Below are 22,721 nucleotides of genomic sequence, written 5' to 3' on the forward strand. Positions count from 1 at the left end.
AGACCAAGCTTTCTATTTTTGGCCCCCCAGCCGCAGAAGTGCACGGATATGCCAGAGTAAGCTCTCCTCTGGAGGGATCGTCTCATGGCTGGTTGCACATTACAGACATCTAGGGAGCTTTAAAAATACTGATGCCAAGGCCCCACTTCAACCCTATTAAATTAGATGCCCTCAGGGTGGGAACCACGCATCCACATTTTTTTAGAGCTCCCCAGGTGACTGTAATGTGCAGTGGAGATTGAGAAGTCGTGACCCAGAGCTCTGGATCCCATATTCAGCCCTTGTCTGTCCTCCGGCTCCACTGTCCACCTAAAGAGCTCCGTGATCTCCATCGGTGGAAACTAAGACTGTCTTTCAGTTTAATTCAGTCCATTGCAAATAACGCAATCCAAGAAATGTTTATTCAATTGCTTCCCTACCCTTCATTTCTGATTGTGTCTCCCATGAGAGTGGTGAGAACTGTGTTCCTCAAATAGGAACAGAGATACTTGAATTTATCTCACTTTGGGGGGAGATATATACATATGTTTATATATATATAACAACCTGTTAAACACAAATCACAAATTAAACATTATGCCTTGGATTCAGATATCACATTTTTTCTGAAACTCAAAGCTCTGAAGAGTCTATGTTTGTATGTGTGTAAAGCATCCATCTTTAAGAAAAAAAAATTCTTATTTTTTATTGAAGTGTAGTCGATTGACAATGTGAGTTTCATGTGTACAGCAAAGCGATTCAGTTTTAAATATCCATCTTTTAACATGTTCCTGTATTCAGTGCGTGTTGTAAAGCATCGATGGGCTGAGATAAATAAGACAGAGGACTTAGCTTTTGAAGAGCTCCTGGCCAAGTGGGAGACATAAAATGCTTGGAAACACGAGAAATCAAAGACCATGAACAGCTACCGCTGGAAGAGGTATGTATGAAAGGATGCGGCAGGGGAATGCAGAAGGAGGAACGGTGCTTGGCAAGGCCGAGAGGCTCCCAGAGGAAGCAGAGGAGAGGAGGCTTCTCCTTGAAGGGTTTCAGGCAGTGGGAGGAGCAGGGGCACCTTCTGAAGGTGAACATTCAACGTTTGGCTAAAGGTGACACAGGAAATGGAGGAGGAGACCGGGAAGGAGCTTGAGGGTTCCTCACTGTCTTTGCAGCTGTATCTGTCTAACATTTCTAAACCATTCTTGCCTCATGGCTGACTTTTAAATTCATAAATCTGGAGCTGTAAATTTATGGGTGTGCTGTGGCTGAGAGAGCACTCTGGGGGGATGGGTCCATAGCTGGTCTGCTTCTGGAAAGTGACGGCTAAGCCTCTGAGGAGGAGCTGAGAATGTAGGCTCTTGAACTGGTATGCCGGGGGACTTCAGACACCATGCGCTAATTCCTGAACCCCCTTTCCTGACTGTAAAATGAAAATACTCCTGCTTACCTCATGGGTTTTATTGTTGTTGCTGTTGGTTTTTGTTTTTAATGAAGGCTCAGTGTCTTAGGTGTTGTGTAAAGTGATTAACAAGCTGCCTGAACACAGGAAGTGTCAGTGAAGTGTAGCTCTCTCCGTTGAGAGGCTGAATTTTCTCTCTGTCAATTTCTTTAAGTTTTTCTTTGTATTTATTTATTCATGCTTCCCACCGTATACCTTCTTCCCAGGCTTGTACTCAAAGATCATCACATGGGCTGATCATGAGAAGTGCATAACTTTGGGCAAACAATATAAAATGTGTTTTAGGGAGTAGTCAATAAATCATTATCGTGGAACAGCACAGTTCTGGAAAGTTCTCTGATAGGCTGATCAAATCTCTTTTACTGATAGGTCCATTCTCAGCCCACTGTGTTCTGCTTCCAAACTGAAAACATCCAATCTGATCTCTCCATGGCTTGCACATCATTCTCCCATCGTGTTTTAAGACATGGTGAAGAAGGTGATATTTGAGAAAGACCTTGAAGGAGGCATGGAATATTATTAATGCCAAGAATAGGCATTCCAGGTGGTGAGATTAATAGAAGTAAAGGTATAGAAGTATATTTAGGAAGAAAAAGTAGTCAAATACTTGCTGTATTGGAACACAAGTTGTATGTACAGAAAAAGTAGAGGAATAAACCTCAAAATTTAGGCTGAGGCTACAAGGGTTTTCCTGATAGATTCTGCGCTGAGAATGAAAATTGGAAAATTTATGTACATTCTATTAAAGAGCTGGCTCCTTTTATAGGAAAAAAAAACAACCTTGGCTCCAAATTTCTCTTAAAATAATTTAACCTCATCTTTTATTCTATTCTTTCTCTTTCTCTTCCTTTGTGTTTATTTATTTCTTCCCTTGTGTCTCATCGCTGGCCTTGCGGTGAGGTCCCGATCTTGGCTTGCTGGGACTCTATCTGCTTCTGATGCCTGTGCTCACTCCACCTGAAGTCAGTCTGTTCCGGGGAGAACAGATTCATTTGCACAATAGCCAATTGTGATGTGAAAAAGGAAGGATTCTAACATCAGCTGGGGTATGAGGGTCTGGCATGGAAGAAGTCCAGCGAGGCCCAGATCCTGTTTCTGTACATATGTCCTTAATAATAATGAAGGAGCAGGGGGTAAATCATGCTGGAAGGGAGTGGAGTTGTTTCTGAATAGCTGGTTTTCTGAGGGAGTACATATGATGTCAGCAATTAATTAAAGCCCTAAATTCTGTTTTCCTATAAAAATCCTATTTTAGTTACGGTATCTTTGACGCATCTGCTGGCATAAGCAGGATATATGCCACAAATAAAAATTCAAAAATATCTCTTTCTTGTAGAACTTGGGAACAGAAATTGTGAAATTGAAGGAAACCTACACAGTATCCAGAAGGATCCCCAGCTCCTTGCTAAGTTGAAGGGCAGTGAAGTCTGTGCTAAACCCAGGCCCTGAAGGGTTTCATGTGGCCTGGACTCGGGTCCAGGATTTATAACTGGACAATGTCAAACCCTTGTTGGATGATCCTTCAGTGGCCAGGGCATTTCTGGAAGAACTGTTAAGCAGTGCCCAAAGCAAAGAATTTACCCCAACCCCAATAATGGCAGTAAAAACTTTAAAGTTTCAAGATAGTGGTAATAGAGGGTGGAAGGTTGACAGAACCAGGCATTACGAAGTCCTTTTCTGGGCAACTTTACCTAAAATGAGAACCAATGCATTGTAATTAGAACCCAGGTGGCCTCTTTAAAAAATAATCAAAGATACATCTGGAATGACTGATTATTTGAGCTGAGAGGGACTTGATTGCACACTGAAGCCAATCTCCTATTCTGTGAGGAAACTGATGTCCAGTGATCACTCAGCTAATTTCTCTCACAGCCAGGGCAGGACTATGGTCTTGTCGATGTTGTTTTAGTGCCCAGCACTCTCTTTGTACATGATCCTAAGAGCATCCTCATACTTGCCGGGGGAGTCCCAAGGGAGGAGTCAGGGGCAATGGGTATGCGGTGTGAACACTGGAAAATCTGACATGTCAGGGTAAACTCCTAGGAAGAGCAAGAAGCCAAAACTCACAAAGAGAGTCCAAATAGTGCTGTGGCCGATTCAGTCCAGTATCTTCTGGTCAGTTTCATGATTTGGGGGAAACAAAGTAGGAATTTTTGTTTGGAAATATAGAACGGAGTTGAGAATGTTCTCAAAAGCAGAAGGAGGTGGTCCTTCTAAGTCACGGCAGTAGGAATGAAGGGGAGGGAGCCCAGGAAGTGAGCGCCGGACAAAAGATGGGAAAGCAGGTCCCAGGCCAGCCAGCTGTAATGGGGGGAGGCGGCGGCGGCCTTGGTGGTAGTGGTGTTACTGGAGAGTAATAGATTCTTGCCTCTCACAGGAGGGAATTCAAGAGCAAGGCATAGTAAAGTGAAAGCAAGTTTATTAAGAGAGATACACACTCCACAGACAGAGTGTGTTCTGTTTCAGCTCAGAAGGGAGCGTGGCTTAGGAGATACACATTCCAGGCAGAACGTGGCCATCTCAAAACGTGAGAGAGATTGACCACGAGCTGCAGGGTTGTTAGTTTTTAGGGGCTTGGTAATTTCATATGCTAATGAGCAGGAGGATTATTCCAACTATTTTGGGGAAGGGGTGGAGATTTCCAGGAATCAGGCCCCCTGACCACTCTTTGACCTTTTAGGGTCAGCCTAGGAACTCTCATGGTGCCTGTGGGTGTGCCATGAGGCTCAAGATCTACTGGAAGCTGAATCTTCCACCACCTTGGTTCTAACCAGTTTGTCCTGTCCTCAGTTGCTATGTCATTCCTTCAGTGGTTATGCCCTGCCCCCTTCTCGCCTGTGTCGGTGGGAAGAAGAGAGCGTTTGAGAAACTCTGGATGCCTATGAATCTCAGGAAGAAGAGGGGCAGACAGAGCCATCAGGGGAGGGGGTGGAGTGTGAGAGTGGGAGTCTTCCTCTACTGATGCTGACAGAGCATCCCAAACGCCAGCCCTCAGTCAGCCGCACTGTGGGTGGGATATGACCTGGACTATGAGCCTACTTATGGGATATGAACCCACTGATTTCTTACTGGTTCCAGGGAAGGAAAAAAGAAGTCAAGCTGTTACAAGTCAGAGTTCTTTTTATAAAGTAACCCTCCAAGTATCCATAAGTGAATTCTATTTAGTGAGGGAGACACATCAAGGATGTAAGACTTTGTTTTTGTCTCACTATTAATACCTGGCATTTAAAAAGTGTATCTTCTTCTATCCTCACTTCACTGTAATAACAATCTTAATAATAATAATAATAATACATTATCTTCAAGCATTTATGTGTCAAACACTTTCTCAGAGAATATGCTGGTGGACAGGATCACCACAAAAAACATTAACAATGAAGAGCTAGGGTTGTGGGAAGGTGGTCTTTATGAAGACGCTAAGTTCTAACCTCTGCACAGTTGTAGAAAGAGAGACTGAGCGTTCTCGACAGTCAGTGCTTTTGGCAGTGACCTGAGGCAGTGTGGGTCAGCATGGAAGGCAGACAAGAATGAGGCAGTGATCAGTAGAAAGCATCCCTGAAGGGTATAAAGCGATATATGAGCTGGACTCAAAGAGTTGCCTCCACCTTCTGCTAAGGGTTCATTCAATACTTTAATGAAGGCTAATTTTAAGATAAAAACATACCAATACCTGTATGGTATTGTTTCTCTGAAGTCTTTGTTAGGATTATTAAACACACACATATAATGCAGTTAATTGATAAATAAATACTAGTTTATTTCTTTAACAGTTTCTTTTTATCCCCTCAGTGACCACTTTTGGTCGCCTACATAAAACTCTGAGTTATAAGCGCCCCTGCCAAGGGCCTGTAGAAAGTTCCTTGAAACCAGGGGGTCATACGGGTCCTTGCAGGCCAGTTGAAGATGCCTACTGTGGGCAGACTGAGGAAGCTGCCTTCTTATCACCAAGGACGTGCTTGATCAAGTCCAGGGACATTTAGAACAAGTCTTGCAATTACACTTTCCTACCACTAGGTGATATGCATGTATAAGCAAGCTACAAATGCTCCCCTTTCCTTTCTGCTCCAGCGGCCGCAGTGGGAATAGGTAAGTTAAGGTGTCCGGAATTCAGTTCCAGATGTTACCAGGAAAGATGAAATATGAACCTGAAGAACTACCAGGGTCAGTTAGGATTATACATGTGATCAAACACTTCTCCTTTAATCCCGGGGCCATCAGACTACTGCCTATGGGCCAATCCAGTTTACCACGTCTCTTTGTAAATAAAGTTTTATTGGAACACAGCCATGCTCATTTGTCTGGGACTGATTTTGCTCGCCACTGACAGAGGTGGTAGTTGAGATAGAGGCTGCATGACCTGTAAAACTTAAAAAATATTTCTATCCTGTCCTTTGCAGAAATATTTTCCAACGCCTGGGCTAAACACACAAGGTCATGTTTACAACTATATGGTTGTGGGTGTGTGTTATTATTATTTGTTTTATAAATAAATAAAGATAAAGAAAGTGATTAAGGACACCGTGAATCCGGGCACATATATAAATGACTGCAGCAGGCATACAGGACAAAGGCTGTGGGTATTGATGTATGCCAGGCTTTAGCCTGTTGGGTTTGGGTACCAAGATCAATGGCTGTTGGCTTCAGAGTTGTGGGGAACGTAGAAAGAAGAAATTAAAGTAATTGCAAGGCCAGGCCAACCTTCTGTGTGATCCACGGCTAGAAATGAAACTGAGATGGAGCTGCTGCCCATGAGTACTTTCTCCCAAAGTGACACTTATTCAGAACATATTTTAAGAAACTATTTTGAGACAATAATTCATAAGACTGAAGATGACTCATCAGATGAAACAGTGTTTAAATTGTGATTGAAACATCAGTGGTCATGTGGAGAGACACAGGAAGAAGGCAGTCAGAGGAAGGCTTCTTTTTAATGTCCTAGTTTCCTGCAGTCAAAGGGGGTCTTTTCTCCTCCAGTGCTGGAACCTGGGTATACCTGGGCCCTCAGGATATCTGCTGGGGATGGGGACGTGGGGCGTGGGGCAGGGGATCTGGCTGGTATTCATATTTAGAGTTTCTTAGATGCCTGGTTATCATCCGGGAATGTCTTTCCCAATCGTTTACTTATTTGTGTGTGTGTGTATTTTTAAATTCGTATTTTTTATTGAGGGGTAGTTGATTTACAATAATTTAGGTGTATAGCAAAGCAATTCAGTTATACATATACAGATATATATATATATATTTCAGATTCTTTTCCATTACAGCTCATTATAAGAAATTGAATATAGTTCTCTGTGCTATGCAGTAGGTCCTTATTATTTATCTAGTTTATATATAGTAGTTTGTACCTGTTAATTTCCCAGTTGTTTATAATGTGCATTGATATATTGGGATAACAGCTGGTCATTCATTCCACATTTGTGATTACTGATTTTTTTTTCCCCTCCTTTAGAGTTTGGGTAGCTAACTGCCTCAGAGTCATACATCATGAGGAGGAGAGGGGAGAATCAGGAACGGGGTGAGCCAACTTCATCCTTTGTCCCACATGAAGAGATGGGGCCGCATTGCCTAGGTGTTCCCAGGGTTCCACATGGACTCTCCCCAAGCTGCTCCTCTCCCCTTCCTTTGCTCCAGGAAGACCTCTCCTGTTATTCTTCCACATTTTGATGTCCTCTTTCCTTAGGATACCCCACCATCCCTACAGAAAAGGAAGCCCTGGTAGACCGTTTCTTCCACTCGATCTTTGTGGACTCCAGGAAAGGACAAGTGCTAATGTTTGGTGTCTCCTTGGGGTGAGGTGGGAGTGGGAGTGCTGGAGGGTCAGGGACAGGGAACAATAAGGAGAAACTCTGGGGCCTTGCAGAGGGATGTGGGGGAAGCAAGGCCTTCTATTTCAGGAGCTACTGTGTTCTCATAAAGATTCTGAAATAAACAAAGCTTCCTATAATAATAATAATTAACTTTCTTCTAAAGATCATCCCATCTGAGTTACACAAGAAATTTATATTCCTCCTAATGATGTGTCCAGGAACTCCCTTGTCCCCACCTGCCTTTATGTGTGAAATAATAATCCTAGCCTTATTACACCAGTGGAACATATACTCCAGTTTTCATGACAGCATGAATGCCCTAAGTCCTTTAATTCTTTAATATACAGACATGTATATACGTATGTTCATAGGTATGTCTTTCTGTATTTAGATTTGAATTTTGGTTGGAACAGGGTACGTGGGATGGTGTCAAGCTGAAAACTGATAATGATAATCTTGGGCTGTTGGAATTTAGGAAGAGGGAAGGGCTGGGTGATCAGAAATGGTCTTGTTAAAGGGAGTTAGGTCTGAGGCAACTAGGATACATATAGGATGGAGCATTTTAGACTATGGTGGAGAGGCAGGCGTACGGGCTTGACTGTGGGCACTTTGGGAGAAGATAATTTTGGTAAGGCCTGAATTCAGGAGTTCAGGACTATTGGGTTAAAGTTTGAACTGGATCTCGTGGTCTTGCAAAGAACCAGAAGACGTTTGACTAGAGAAGTCTCACTGACTAAACTTTTCAAGGGCAAAACCATCATGTTTACCTTTTCTTGTCTGTGTTTAGCTAAGTGACCACGGACATGTGGTCAGGTTTCCACCAATTTCAAGTGAATAAATGCACAGCTGTGATATTTTAGGAAAAGTAACCTGGGGACTAGGTATGGGGTGAATTGGAGAGGAAAGACAGAAAATAGAGAAAAAACAGGGGTGAGTGCAAAGGCATACACGTATTCCTTTCCTTCACCAAACCCTCCCTGTAAAATGATCAAATTTGAAATCTCATTGCTAATACCACAGCGGTGGTTGGAAATAGCTGAACATGAATAATTGTAACCAGAAATAGGAAATGTTTCATAAAAAGCCTATTTGTTTCACTTTTGACTACGTGGCCACGTCTTACTGTGCCCAGTTAAGGATATTCCAGAAATGCATTATGATGAAAAAAAAAATCATCAGAAAAGTAGATTTGGGGTTTGCCTCAATCACATTTTTTTTCTAATTGATATGAAGAGTAACTTATTTAATAAATATTATTTCTTTTTTTCCTTACCGTCTTCAGATCTATATCAGAGACTTAAAAAAATTTTTTAATTGACTTTTTTATTACATGAAAGCCAGGTAAGAAGAAAGGGTTAAAGCTGAGTTATCAAAATAGGTTTTCTTTAATTTCTAATTCCTTCTTCTGCCCCTGGTACTAGGTTGATGTGTTAACTGGAGAGACTCACTTTCAAAATCTCTGTGTTATTGGGTGGAGAAATAAGGGCTGAGGTCCACCCCTGGTTACGTCAGGTGGTGTCAAATTTGGCTTGCAATTCTCACTTCCTGTTGACTCCAAGAGAAAGGCTGCAGTTGGCGTCTGACACTGAAAAACACGAAGCTCTGAGACCAGTCTGAATTACTAATCACTACATGTCCTGTTCAGTCTAACCACTTTCCAAGCGATTAAATGAGCCGGCCAGGTCGGTGACTCAGCTTCCGAGGGGGCAGCCAGCAGTCCGAGCTGATCTGAACATCCCTGGTCTCACTTCCCAAGGTTTGATCCAGAGCTGCCTCGGAAGGGTGATTTCCCTCAGAGCTGTCTCTCTGAGGACAGAAAGATGGCACCGGTGAGGAAGTGTACAGTCTCCTGGAGGAGGGCCATCTCACCATGAGTCTTTAGAGGGAAAGAGTTGCAAGAATGTCATCTTTCATCAGCTGGTGTCACTCTTTGGAACCAGCCACAAGTAACTGGGTGTGGTGGGGTGAAGTTGTCTGAAGTTTGAGCGGAGAAAATATATTGAGTAGGAAACATTAATTTTTTTCCCTTTTTTGGCTTTGCTGTTAGTAGATACAGTATTCCCTTGTTTGTTTCAGTAACTACTGAGGGTTCTTGAAGATGTCATCATTTTCCGATCGTACGTTCATTCGCCTAGTTCTCTAAGTGATTAGCTGAACTTTGCTGCTTTTATTAAGCTTAATGTCCAGTTACCATAAAAAGCAGCACATGGTCAGTGGTGGAAATAGGGGTGGGAGTGTAGGGGCCACATGGGAATGCAATTCCAGGAACTCCCAGTCTCATATGCAAATTAGATTAAACGGTCCTGTGGCCAGAACTCTGGGAGCAAATAATTCCCGTTCCCACCTCTTTTCTTAGCCTTGTCTCTTGTGGGAATAAAGAAATCACTTTCAATTTATTTCAGCTACTGCCTTGCTTTAAAAAAGGACAGCATAGGGCTCAGTTTGTCCACCTTGCTGAAGTAAACTTCTTGCCAGGGAACCCCTTAAATATTAAAAAAAAAAAAAAAAATTGAGATCCTTAGGAGAAAACACCACGAGTAAATCAAAGTCCTGTTTTCTCAGAAAGAAAGTTGAGTCTTTTGAGTGGCCAGTGCCACCTTGTCCTTCAGGTGATTTTCATACTTGGCGTGAAACTTTTAGTCCTGTCTCATAGTCCCTTTATTTTGATTAGTTAATGCTTGATAACTTGACAACACTCAGATGGGAGAGCTTGAGAAAGGGAGGGTGGCAGGGAGAAAAGAAGCCTGCCAGCCAGCAATTTGTTCTTTAAAACTTTTTTTTAAACACGAATATTTCTCAAACACAGGGAGCGAAGGTGAACTTGATGAACACATCCAGAGACACAACCTGGCTTCCCTGAAGGTGGCTCTTCCAGAGCTCTCTGGAAAGATCACGTGAGCATGTGCACACCAGAGCGCAAACGAGCTGATCAGTTCTTTCCCGGGACACCCCAGGGCTGCTGCTTTAAGCGCGCAGATGCGCTGGGGGCCTTGCAGAGAGCATCTGTTTGTTCTATTTATGTGGGGAAGAAAGCGTGTTTTTGTGAGCTCAGCAGGAGTACAACTTTCTTTTTAGGATCTTTTATTTTATTAGAGTTTTTTAAATTGCACATTCTGGAGCAAAAGAATCTGAGTTGTTGGTGATTCTAGATCCCGAGTGAGTCCCTCTCCTGTTCATTTACCTGCTTCCCCCGCCTCCGAATTTCACAGAGTTAAAGTCAGCAAGGCACTTGCACAAGCCCACAGAACGCGCATTCTTGGTTTCGGTCATCATTATTGGCTAAGTTATTAACCAGGTATTTATTGAAGGCCTATTATATTCCAGGTACTGTAACATCCTAGGACCCAGAGGTGAGCAAAAATGCCACTGTTACTTGCCCATGTGTATTTTATAGTTTACAGGGGCAGGGGGATACACAGTAATAATCACACAGAAATGTGTATCTTCATAGGTGACCAGTGCTAATTGTTTACCTAAGAGCCTAAAATAGGCAGATTTGAGCTGGTCCCAGAGATACCAGACGGTTTCCTTGAAGAAATGATGCTTCTTAAGTGATCCTTGGGGAGGATGAGTAGGAACTAAGGAGGGGTATAAGGAGGGTCTTCTGAAAAGACCCTGGGATGGATGACACGTGAGAGTATGAGAAACAGAAAGAAGGTCATCGTGGCTGAAGTGAAGAGGGACCAGGAGCGAGGAGGAGACGGGCCGAGCGCTGAGTCAGAGCCAGACACGGCAGACCCCTGTGGCTCATTCTGAAGCTTTGTTTTAGGAGTGATGAGAAGCCTGTGTAGTGAACAGTGGGCAGAGGGCAAGACTGGACGAGGAAGCCCATGGGGGCTGCGGCAGCAGTCCAGGCAACAGGTCAATGGAAGCTAACGGAGCGAGTGGTGGAAGAAAAGGGGACAGAAGTAGACACATTCAAGAGGCATTTAGGATGTAAAAATGATACGATCGAGGAGGGAGTAAGTAGGGACAAGGATGACCCCTGGCTTCTGAGTGGGGAAAATGGGTGGATGGTGGTGTCATTCATCAAAGCAAGGAATGCCAGAAGGTGAGGGTAAAGGAAACACAGTATGTTCATTTTAGGAAGTGTTCAGGTTGGATGGTAAGTGATAGGTTGACTATATGAGTCTGGCCCTCAAGGCAAAGTCTAGGGTGGAGATAAATATTTGTGAATGAGTTGTTTATAGTTTTGATACTGATGTGATTTCTTCCCCTTCAACATCTTTCTAGAACAACACCTCTGTGTAAGTAGGGATAAATCAAATGGTCTCGGACACCAGGCTAAGTGAATTGTTGAACAACTTATTCTATATGGTAGGGCCTTGAAGGACTGTTGGGAGGTGGGTCTGGTGTGAATGACTTAGGAGGTGTAGGGTTTGAGGTGTATCAGAAGCCACCCTGTACCTAAATATGCCTCTTCTTCCCCTGGACCTGCCAGAGGGCATACAATTGCTGGAAATCACGTACTCTTTAACCAGTTCTCATTTTATTTGGCTTAGAATGATAAAGCTGGAATCAAAGTCGTTTACACCAAACTTCTCACTCAAAATGAGTCTGCTTTACAAAATCGCTAGACATACAGCCTGAGCTTGAACATGTCTGTGATGGGGACTCCAGTATTTGACAAGGCAGTGGAGATCTTTAGTTCTGTTCCAAAAATTCTTCCCAGTATTGATTTTTCCATCCAGCATGACACAGAGCAGTTCCCCTTCCACAGAGCAGACCATCAACTAGTGTTAACCCATAAATCACCGTTCTCAGCTTAGCTGCCAAGAGATGAAGGATTTAGATCCAACCGTCCTTGAAGCCCTTGGATAGACACCATCTCACTTAGCAGTCACGACAACCCGCTGAGATATGTATTATTATTCTATAAAGAGAAGAGGGAACAGATTCTAGAGTTCAATGATTTACCCAATGACCTGTCCCATGAGTAAAGAGCAGATCCAGAATTTGAATCCAAGTATTCTGACTCCCAGTCCAGAGTCCTACCCAAGCTGCCTCGATGACTTGAGGGTATGGCTGTGTGTGACTTCTAAAGGTAACACTTCGGTAGGGACCAGGAATATCAGCTGATAGCACTGAGGTGGGGCTTTACCCACCTGACCTTGGGGACCGAATGGTGCCTGCCACCTTGGCTGGCTCCATAAATGTTACCGAAAAATGATTACAGATGTTCAAACTATTTTTGATTTCCTGTCCTGGAGGCCGGACACAAATTCCCCAGGTCTTTCTTTTCTCCACCGCTCCCTAATGCCCCTGGCATTTATCTACCTGTGAGGCTCCAGAAGGAACTTGACCTTATAACCTTGTATCTCTTTAAGAACTGGATAGAACACTAACCTTCCCTTTTTTTTTTTTTTTTCGAATTTCTCTCCCTATGAGTTAAAAAAAGCATGTTTCCCAAATATATTCATATATGTATCGTTAGATTCAGTACAATAATTAATATAATTATGTTTATTTTTAAATATATCAAATATAAGTTCAAAGGGCCATAGAAACATAAATGGAATGCCTAGTATTTTCTTTTCTCACCCCAGTGAGTCACCTTCGTGGATCGTCTCTGTCTGCCCCTACCGGAGGGACCACTGCAATGCAGACGGGACAGGGCAGGTGAGGTGCCAAGGGTGCCAGGCTAGTTGGAGAGCAACACCTGGGAGTGTATGGATTTATTTTTTTATCGTTTTGTGTGGACTTACTTTAGATGCCTTGACGGTGAGCTCTCTTCTCCGCACTGCCTGGCTTCAGCTTGGTTTCCAGGAATCACATTGCCAAGATCTCTTGGGAGGTTCATTGTGAATGAGTGAAGGGCTCATTGCTTTGGCCTGCATTGCTTGTCCTTGGGTTTAATTGCCACTTTTGTCCTGAGCTATGTGGTAATAGTGCTAATAGCTAACATTTGTTGACTGCTTCCTATGTGCCACTGTGCTAAGAGATTTACACCATTACCTCACTGTCCTTGTCACACCCTGTGAAGTTTGGCTCTCCTCCTTTTATAAATGGGAAAACTGAGGTGTAGAAAGCTGCAACTTACCCACGGGGGTATGTCTAGCTGGTGGCACAGCTGGGATTTGAACCCAAGTCTGTTTGCCAAATCACTCATGCTTAACTGCTGTCCTGTATTGCCAGGACGGTGAGTGCTTAGATCAGTGCCGGGGATCTGGGTGGATTTCCATCACTAAAAGTGACTCAGATGGGAGGAATCACCAACTGCACAGACCAAAAGGTTGGGTTCACATCAGGTGTGCATAAATGAGAGAAAACAGGTTTATCGACGTGCAAATGTGCCAGTGCGGTTAAAAATGAACTTCAACCAAATCTGAGTCTTTTGTTTCTAGATAATTTGGCTCCTGTTGTCACCACGAGCTTCAGGGAGCAAATATACGCTGAATACTTTCCTAGATGAGACCATGGGAGGCTGTTGTTATTGCTGAAGGCACCTGAGTTCCATGGCAGTACATGGTTTAACTTTACATTTGAGTGTTTGACTGTGTGAGAGAGATGTCGAGGGATCCAGGAGTTTTCTTCAATATCTGATGGAATGCTTCAGCCTAGTGGAGTCAGAGAGACGTGGGTTCGAATCCTGACTCTGCCAAATATTAGCTGTGAGAACTTGGGCAAACTATCGTTCTTCAGGTCTTCGTTTCTTCATCTTTAAAGAGGAGATAGCAGCACCTGCTTCAAGGTGGTGCCGTTAGGATTAAACCCTCTACGCAGGCAGTGCTTGGCACGTAAGAAGTGCTCCAACACTGGGAGCCGCGACTGTTCTCTGCGACCTGCTTTCTCTAGCAGGAGGCACTGATTGATTATTTGTGGCATAAATCCACGTCCTGGGCTGGGCTGTTATGTCCTGAGTGTCCTATTTGAAAATAAAGAGGAATTTTTTTTCCTCTAAATCTCATGATCTTGCTTCCGCAAAACAAGAAATCTGTTTCCACAAAAGACGGGTAGGAACTGAAGACACTGGAAGTTTGCGGGCGGGAGAAAGCAGCTTCAAGAAGAAAAGAATGCCGGTGATCAGCGACACTCTCTTGAGAGGGCCCAGATGCCGGCCAGATGCTGCAAATCCGGAGAGACACGTGAGGCTCAGCGACAGTTATGCCACATGTAGGATCCTGACTGGTCGCCCTCAGATGAGTAAGAGTGACTTCAGGCCTCTGGGAACACGGGTGTGGGGGGCTGGGGCTCAAGGGGTGGTCTTGACAATCCTCCCAGTTGAGCACGGGAGCTTCTCTAGCTGACAGCCCCGCCCCAGTGATGGATGCCTGCTTCCTCCACGGGCCTCGCCCCTGCACCCCCAGAACAGGGCTCAGCAAAAAACCCCGAAGATGCCTCAAAGGGAAGGGGCTCACGTTTTCCGCCTTTGCAGAAGTCATCTCTGGCGACGTTTAGCTAGTGTTTACTTGCAGTTGATTTTGATGGGATCTTATCTATAGTGATTCTTCCTTATAATCGCCTCCTCTTCCATCAGCCTGTCTGGCCTCTTTTCTAGCTGGAATTTCACCGCGCTGCTCAGCCTTCCAGTTCACACTTTATAAAAATGTGAATCCTTTATTTAATGGCAGTGTCTCTACTTCTGCTGTATCTAATCTGCCGGTTAATCCTACCAGGAGTATTTTTCATCTCGGATATTGCTGTTTTTCATTCTGTAGGTTCAATTTGTATCTTTTCATGCTTTCCACATCACCTTGATGACACTTAAACTTTTCTCTACTTTTTTAAGCGTACGAGGTATGTTTATTACAGCGGATTAGCATCCCTGACTGTCACTAATTCTCTTATTTGTGTCATTTCTGGGCCTGTTTCTACTGATTGATATTTCTCCTCGTTATTAGTCATATTTTCCTGTTTCTTTGTGTGCCTAGTGATTTTTGATTTGATGCAGATTTTTTTGAATTTTATATTGTTAGTTGCTGAATTTTTACAAATTCTTTTACATAACTTGGGGCTTTTTTCCAGGGCACAGTTATTTGTTGACAGTTTTGTTAATGGAAACCTAGAGCAGGCTTCCGTCTAGGGTTGATTGTGCCCAACTGCTGAGGCAACATCCTCTGAGGACTCTATTTAATGCCCTGTGTGTTAGGAGCTCTTTCTATTCTGGCTGGTGAGAGTAGCAGCTCTTCCTCATTCTATACTTTCCCTGAAGATTGTTTAGCCTATTCCTTCTCTTTCTTTGGCCTTTATAGTTTTCTCACATGTTTATGCTAATCAGTAGTCAGCCAAAGACCCCAGGATAGCTCTCTGTGGCTGTCCAGAGCTTTTTCTGTGAAGCTCTCCCCTCTCCAGGACTCTGACTCCAGAATATGACTGACCTGGGGCTCTCTGAATCCCAAGCTCTGTCTCCTCAGTGCAGGGAGCCTGCTCGGCTCTCTTTGGGTCCCCAGTGCTAATGCTGTGGTCAGTAAGTGCTCCCCAGGTATCAGGCTGACTCACTTGCGGGGAGCATCTTGTTTATTTCCATCTCTCAGACATTACTCTCCTACAATACCACTTGTCCAGTTTCTCAAAACTGTTGATTCCTATATTTTATGTGATTTTTTTTAATTGTTTGTTTAAGCTGTTTGATTTTAATCAGCAAGCCCTGAATCTTCTGCTGTGGGTGGAATTTGTACAATTACCCATTTAAAATATCTGAAAATGGAAGTTTGATTTTTATTTGACTACTAGGGAAGCTGAATTTTCTCCACACATACATTGTTTATATTTCTTCTTTCCTGAGTAGACACTATCCATTTTCAATTTTCTGTTGCTTTTTCTCTAGCCCAGAGGCTCCACATTGAAAACTTTTGTTCCTACTGTAGTGTGGGTGGATTTATGGGACAATTGGTCATGCCAAAATTCCAATGCTCTCTGTCTAGCAAATGGGGATCTCCTTTTAGATGAAGGACTTTTATACTTGAAGTCTTCTTAGAGAGGTTTCTGTTTTAGTTTGAAATACTTAACGTTAGAAAAAAATACATCAGTTACTGATTTTTCTTCCCATCATTTTACTACTCAAGATCAAATGCCAGGGACAGTGTCTAATCACTGAACTTGATTTCTTTTAATTCATTTTGGTTCTGAAAGTATACTGGCAGCCAAGTCTAAATGAGAATGCATCCTGTAATGCATCCAACATATTAAAGAGTGATTAATGCATGCGATTAGCACATGCTCTGATATTGATGTCTTTTGGGAAGAACTGATGGATGAACTGAAGATGACTGGGAATCTTACTAACTGTAGTTTCACAATTCAAGCACTGGCCCAAATCTTATCCAAGGGATGTTAGTAGATTTATTGATGTAGAGCAAGTCATTGAATTACCATTGCTCAAAACTAGTCTTGCTTATGCTATATATGAACATTATCACCATTATAATGACTTTTTCACTTACTATCATGTTAGAGTCAGTCACTAGTTTTTTTTGTTACACAATGATTGGAACTCCTGATAGATTTTGGTCAAATCTATAACACACAATTTAACTATCTCTTCTGTAAGTCCAGAAAATTGTATTTTCCCCTTTTAATGTTTCTACAAAATGAAGTTATCTTCTGAGATAGCAACTGGGGTGACGCAATCTTCCCAGCTTGTATGCTGGCTTCCTGTTAACTGTCAAGATTGGGCAATGTGCAGTTTTCTTCATCTGCATAACAGAGTTCAGTTCCCTAGTGATGCCTTATTTTCACTGTTACTTTACGTTATTATTATTTTTTTTTTTTTCCTGATGGGGAGAGCAAAGTGTCAGGACATAACACACTTTTCTTATCCTTCCAGTTGGAGACTTAGATCCGGAAGCAAGATAGATGGAGATCAATGGATTGTGTCAGTTCCTTTACTGAGAAAGTAAATTGGACATGTGACTTCTATTCCTCAGCCGAGGGCGTTTGCTAATGCCTCCACCCTGAAGGCACAGACTTTACATCCACTTCCCCTTCAGTCTCTCATGCAACAACAAAAAAAACATGCAGGTGTTCCCCAGGTGGTGGCCCCTTATATTTGCTAAGAAGATAATTAGGAAGAGAGGAGATAGGAAAGGACTGAGAGACACATGCTTGTTCTTGTCCCAGAGCAGCCAATTACCATTGGCTACTGAACTTCCATAGCCCGTTTCTTTATCTGTGAAACAGAATCCTACTACCTTGTCTGATTGAAATGAAAATTCAGTAAGATAATACATATGAATGTGCTTTATAAAAAGTTAAGTTATTCCTAAATGTGTTTCCAATGGTCAGGTGTTGCTCAATGACAAAATTCTGCTTGGAGAATGTCATAGTTTGTCAGTAACAACAGCTATCCTTAAATACACCTTTTCATATCAAGCCACTGTGCTCAGGGCTTTACATGTATTCTCTCTACATTCTCAACACGTATTTCCTTTAAATGCTTTTTCTATTTCCTGTATCAATTCACCATAAAAACTGCCACTGCAGATCATTCTTACCCTCAGTTTACAACTTGTGAGAACTGCTTCTTTTCTTCTCAAATCGATGTTAAGTTGTCGCTTTAACTCCTTGCAAAACTTTGCAAGAATTTGTTGCTTTTGCTTCTTGGAAAAGGAGATCTTAACAAGGCTAGAATCGTGTCCTGTGTATCAGCGTGTGCTCTGTGGAAGCAAAGGAGTCTCTCCCCTCCTTCAGTGTTTCTGTTTCAGTCTCTCCCCCTCTCTGCCTCTCCTCCACCGGGTTTGCGTGGGTGGTGGTCCTGGTTCCACCCTGCTGAAGGCAGAGGGAGGCACTGAACCTTGGCCACACCCGGCTTCTGGCTGCTCTCGCTGTGTGTCCTCTCCGCTCCCTGCTCTCTCCCCAGACTTGGGCCCCAGGTTACGTGGCCCAGAAGAGCTGGGCGACATCTTCCTTCTTCTCCATCGTGCTTGGGGGAATTAAACACAGTAGATGCACTCCATTCTGGCCTTGCCTCATTAGGAGGTTTCTATGGATTAATTCCCGAGAGATCGAATCTCGTTACTTTACTGTGGCAAAGTGAAATTAGTGCAAAGTAACAAGGAGCCAGATTAATGTGACCCCAGGAAATAATCCATAAAAAACTTATGAGGCCTTTAGCAGGCTGTAAATTGGATTTCAGACAGGGTCAGGGGAGGGGAAAGAATCATGTTAAAAACAATCAGTTTGTAATGAATAGAGCTAATATTTTAGCACTTCCAAATAGAAGAAAACACCAGAGTAAATAACTCCGAAGACCCAATGGCAATATTTTCTGACGTGTGTAAATAATTGAGATTGTGATTATAATCCTAACTGAATTTTTCTTGCTTTATGGTTGCTGGGAAGTGTATTGTTCATTAAGCAGCACAGAACTCTAAATCAGAAGAACAAAGGAGAAGGGGAAGGCAGAAGAAAGAAATGGAAAAGGAAAATATCTTGTCTGGGTGATCAGTTGTCTGGCTTAGTCATTAGGCAGGAGAATATGTGGTCTTGGTCCCTTTGCAACAAAGCAGTCAGGCTGTTGCAAAGACATATCCCTTCACAAGTCATGGCAGTTGTGAGCAGAGCCTGGAGAGCAAACAAACAACTCATTAGGCTCATACTGTGTGTTTCTGGGAGAAAGAAACTGACTCTGAAAGAGAGGGAAATGGTTTGGAGACTGATAGGGCACCGATTTCTTTCTTTTCTCCATCCTTCCTCCCTCCCTCCCTCCCTTCCTTCCTTCCTTCTTTCCTTCCTTCCTTCTGGCAGTAACAGGAATGGGGAAGTGACAGGCACTGGTAGTTGTACCCAGAAACCCTGTGTCATCAAGCTGTTCAGAAAAGATGCCATGGGTATTTTACAGAAAGAATAAAAATAATCCTAAAATTCACTCGGAACCGCAAAAGACTCCAAACTGCCAAAGTATTCTTTCACAAGAAGAGCAAAGCTGGAGGCATCACACTTCCTGATTTCAAACTATATTACAAAGCCATTGCAATCAAAGAATCTGAAAAGAAAAAAAAATGTATGTATACGTATAACTGAATCACTTTGCTGTATACCTGAAACTAATATTGTAAATCAACTACCTTCAATAAAAAAATTAAAAAAAAAATAGTGTGGTTCTGGCTTAAAAACAGGTGTATAGACCAATGGGACAGAATACAGAGCCCAGAAATAAACCCATTTGTATACCATCAACTAATCTTCAACAAAGTTTCAAGTTTACGCGTTGAGAAAAGAACAATCTCTTTAATAAATGATGTTGAGAAAATTGAATGCCCACATTGCAAAAGAATGAAATTAGATCCTGACCTCACACCATAAACAAAAGTCAACTCAAAATGGATTAAAGACTTGAACTTAAGACCTGAGAGAGTAAAACTCGTGGCAAAAGCTGCCTGACATTGGTCTTGGCAATGATTTTTCAGCTATGACACCAAAAGCACAGGCAACAAAAGCAAGAATAAACAACTAGGATTACATTAAGCAAAAAAGTTTCTGTACAGCCAAGGAAACAATCAACAAAATGTACAGGCAGCCTATGGAATGGAAAAAAAAATTTGTAAACTATATATTTGATAATGGGTTAATATCTAAAATATATAAGGAATACAACTCAATAGCCAAAAAACAAATAAGCTGATTAAAAAACAAGCAAAGGACCTGAGGGAACATTTCTCCAAAGAAGACATACAAATGCATGAAAAGGTACTCAACATTACTAATTATCAGGGAAATTAAAATCAAAACCACAATGAGGTATCACCTCACCCCTGTTAGGAAGGCTGTTACTAAAAAGATTAAAAAACACAAGTGTTGACAAGGATGTGGGGTCCCTGTGCACTGTTGATGGGAAGGCAGATTGGTACAGTTATTATGGGAAGCAGTACGGTGGTTCCTCAAAAAAATTAAAAGAAGAACTGCCATGTGATCCAGCAATCCCACTTCTGGATATTTATCCAAAGGAATTGAACTTAGGATCTCGAAGAGATAACTGCACTCCCATGTTCATTGCAGCATTATTCACAGTAGCCAGCTTATGGAAACAACCTAATTGTCTGTTGATAGATGAAGAGATAAAGAAAATGTGGTATATACATGTGATGGAATGTTGTTCAGCCTTTTAAAAAAGGAAATCTCACCATTTGTGACAACGTGGATGGACCTGAGTAGCATTGCTACGTGAAGTAAGCCAGACACACAAAAACATACTACATCATCTCATCTATATATGGAATCTACAATAATCAGACTCACAGAAATGGGGAGTAGGATGATAGTTGCCAGGGTCTAGAGGGAGGAGGAAATGGGAAAGTGATGGTTAAAGATACAGTTTCAGTTATGTAAGGTAAATAGATACTGGAGATCTACTGTATAGCATGAGAATGTACATTGTATACTTAGCATTTGCCAAGAGGGAAGATCTCATGTTAAGTGTTCTTACCACACAAAGGGAGAGGGGAGGGAACTTTTGGAGGTGATGGATGTGTTTGTAACCTTGATGATGGTGATAGTTTCATGGATGTATACTTACCCCTAATCTCATTGAACTGTATACATTAAATATGTACAGTTTTTTTAATATGTCAACCATACCTAAATAAAGTTGTTTAAAAAAAAATGATGCCATGGTAAACCTTGTTGTAGCATGTGTCCTGTGACCTTTGAGTCTATACACATTATTGCATCTCTGCATTTCCCTGGAGCTTGCTCTTACGGCTTCTGGCCTTTGGAGCCAGCCCGCACAGTGAACTGGCTTAGGGTCAGGTGGTCTCAGGTGTCCTTGTGGAGATGGAAGGATGTAGCAAGAAGGAAGCTGGGTGGGCTGGTTTGGCTACCAGGAAGCCAGGGTCATCTTAAGGAAGATACAGGTGATCTTGGATCGGGGAAGAAGTGAAGAGTTTGAGGTTTACAGGACACCAGGCACAAAGGCCAAGGATGAAGGATTAGCAGTGTAGGTTTGTTTGATCCTGGGTAAACCGCACGTAGGAGCTGCTGGTGCCACCTGTTAATCCAGTAAGAGTCTAGGCATGGAATGAGGGGCAGGTTTTCAGTGTTTAAAGGGACTGAAAAGTTCAGGCTTCTCTGCTCAGCACTACCTGCCGGGCAGTCTTTTCAGGTTGAATAAGAATCTATATCTTCCCTAGATTATTAGTTTAATGCAATTTTGTTAAAATCTTAATTTTTGATGGAATTTAAAAAATGTCTTTGAAAGTACCTGGAACAATCAAGAGGTAAGAATAAGGCAATTTTGAAAAACAAGAGTAATGAGGGGTAGTTACTCTGAAAGTTAATAAAACATATTTTAAAGATATAATAAGTAAATCAATATGCTAATTGGAGAGATAGAAAAATAGATTATAATGGAATGTTCAAATTCAAATTATAGAATATTTGAAAACTTAATATGTGGTAAAGCAGATAACCCAAATTATAGGGAGGGGAAATTTTTGATTAATATATTGTTAGGGAGAAATTGCTTTGTCATTTAGAAAGAAAAGTTAGTTGAGATTCTCAGCCCTTATACGTAGCAAAGTTCCTGGAAAGCATATGAGTGTGTGTACATATGTATATTATGGATTGAATTCATGTCCTCCCAAAAGTAAGACTTTGTTATAGCAGCCCAAGAAACTAATGTTATGTATTTAAATATATGCATGTATACAATTATAATATTTTTAATGGTTGATTTGCACATTGAAGTGCTTAAGCTAGCTAATATAATTTGATGAAAAATCTAGGGTGGTCCCTTGCCTTAACAGGTTTTAAAACATTTCCTAAAGCAGGGATGATTAAAGCAAAGAGACCAATAGATCATCAGAACAGAATGGGGAATTTAATGTATAAAAATCTGGGAGGAGAGTAAGGATGTGGGCAAACACCTTGGTTCTTTTCCACGTGGAGCTGCCCAGGCTTCTTCAGAATGTGGTATCTGGGTTCCTGAGCATCCTGAGAGAACAAGGCGGAAGTGTGTGACATTTTTTGAGCTAGGCTCAGAAGTTATACAGTGTCATTTCTGACATATTCCATTAGTCAAGGTAGTCACAAAGACCTGCCCTGGCTCAAAGGGATGAAACAGACTTCACTTCTTGATGGGAGAATGGCGAACTTCTAGAAGAGTGTGTGCAATGGCATATATTGTTGATAGTGTCATAGGAAACTAGGCTGCCACAACCTGGAACTTGGGAAGTCTTTGTCCTCTCCATGTGTTAACTGTGTTGACTTATAACTAGCTTTGCTCCCTGGGTTTCTGGGTTTGGTTCTCACCTTTGCTCCCCTTTGAACTCTTTGCTTCCCTATCATTCTCCTGGGGCAAAATTCCTGGACACTGGTGATAACTTTATTATGGTAATTTGGGAAAAAACTTGAACTTGATTTCTATTGGGGTTAAAGAGGTTGTAGAATTAGACCCAAACGTAACAATACAAAAACTCAAGTGTAAGACACACAAAAATACAAATGTGAGGAATTGTTGAAGAATTATACAACCTTCTAGATATTTCTAAGTGTGGAATGGCCACAAGAATCTTGATCTGTCTTCACATTGTTTCGGA

At 42.1% G+C, this 22,721-nt stretch overlaps 1 long non-coding RNA gene across 1 annotated transcript; it reads left to right on the forward strand.

The window, feature by feature from the left end:
• The first annotated feature begins 798 nt into the window (after positions 1-798).
• On the forward strand, positions 799-19,768 carry LOC116659883. The gene is made up of 3 exons (XR_004315256.1): positions 799-919; positions 13,593-14,391; positions 17,015-19,768. It is a non-coding gene; the product is annotated as an uncharacterized LOC116659883 (long non-coding RNA).
• Positions 19,769-22,721: the final 2,953 nt, after the last annotated feature.

The sequence above is a fragment of the Camelus ferus genome, chromosome 25 (assembly GCF_009834535.1).
Source record: "Camelus ferus isolate YT-003-E chromosome 25, BCGSAC_Cfer_1.0, whole genome shotgun sequence".
Classification (NCBI taxonomy): Eukaryota; Metazoa; Chordata; class Mammalia; order Artiodactyla; family Camelidae; genus Camelus; species Camelus ferus.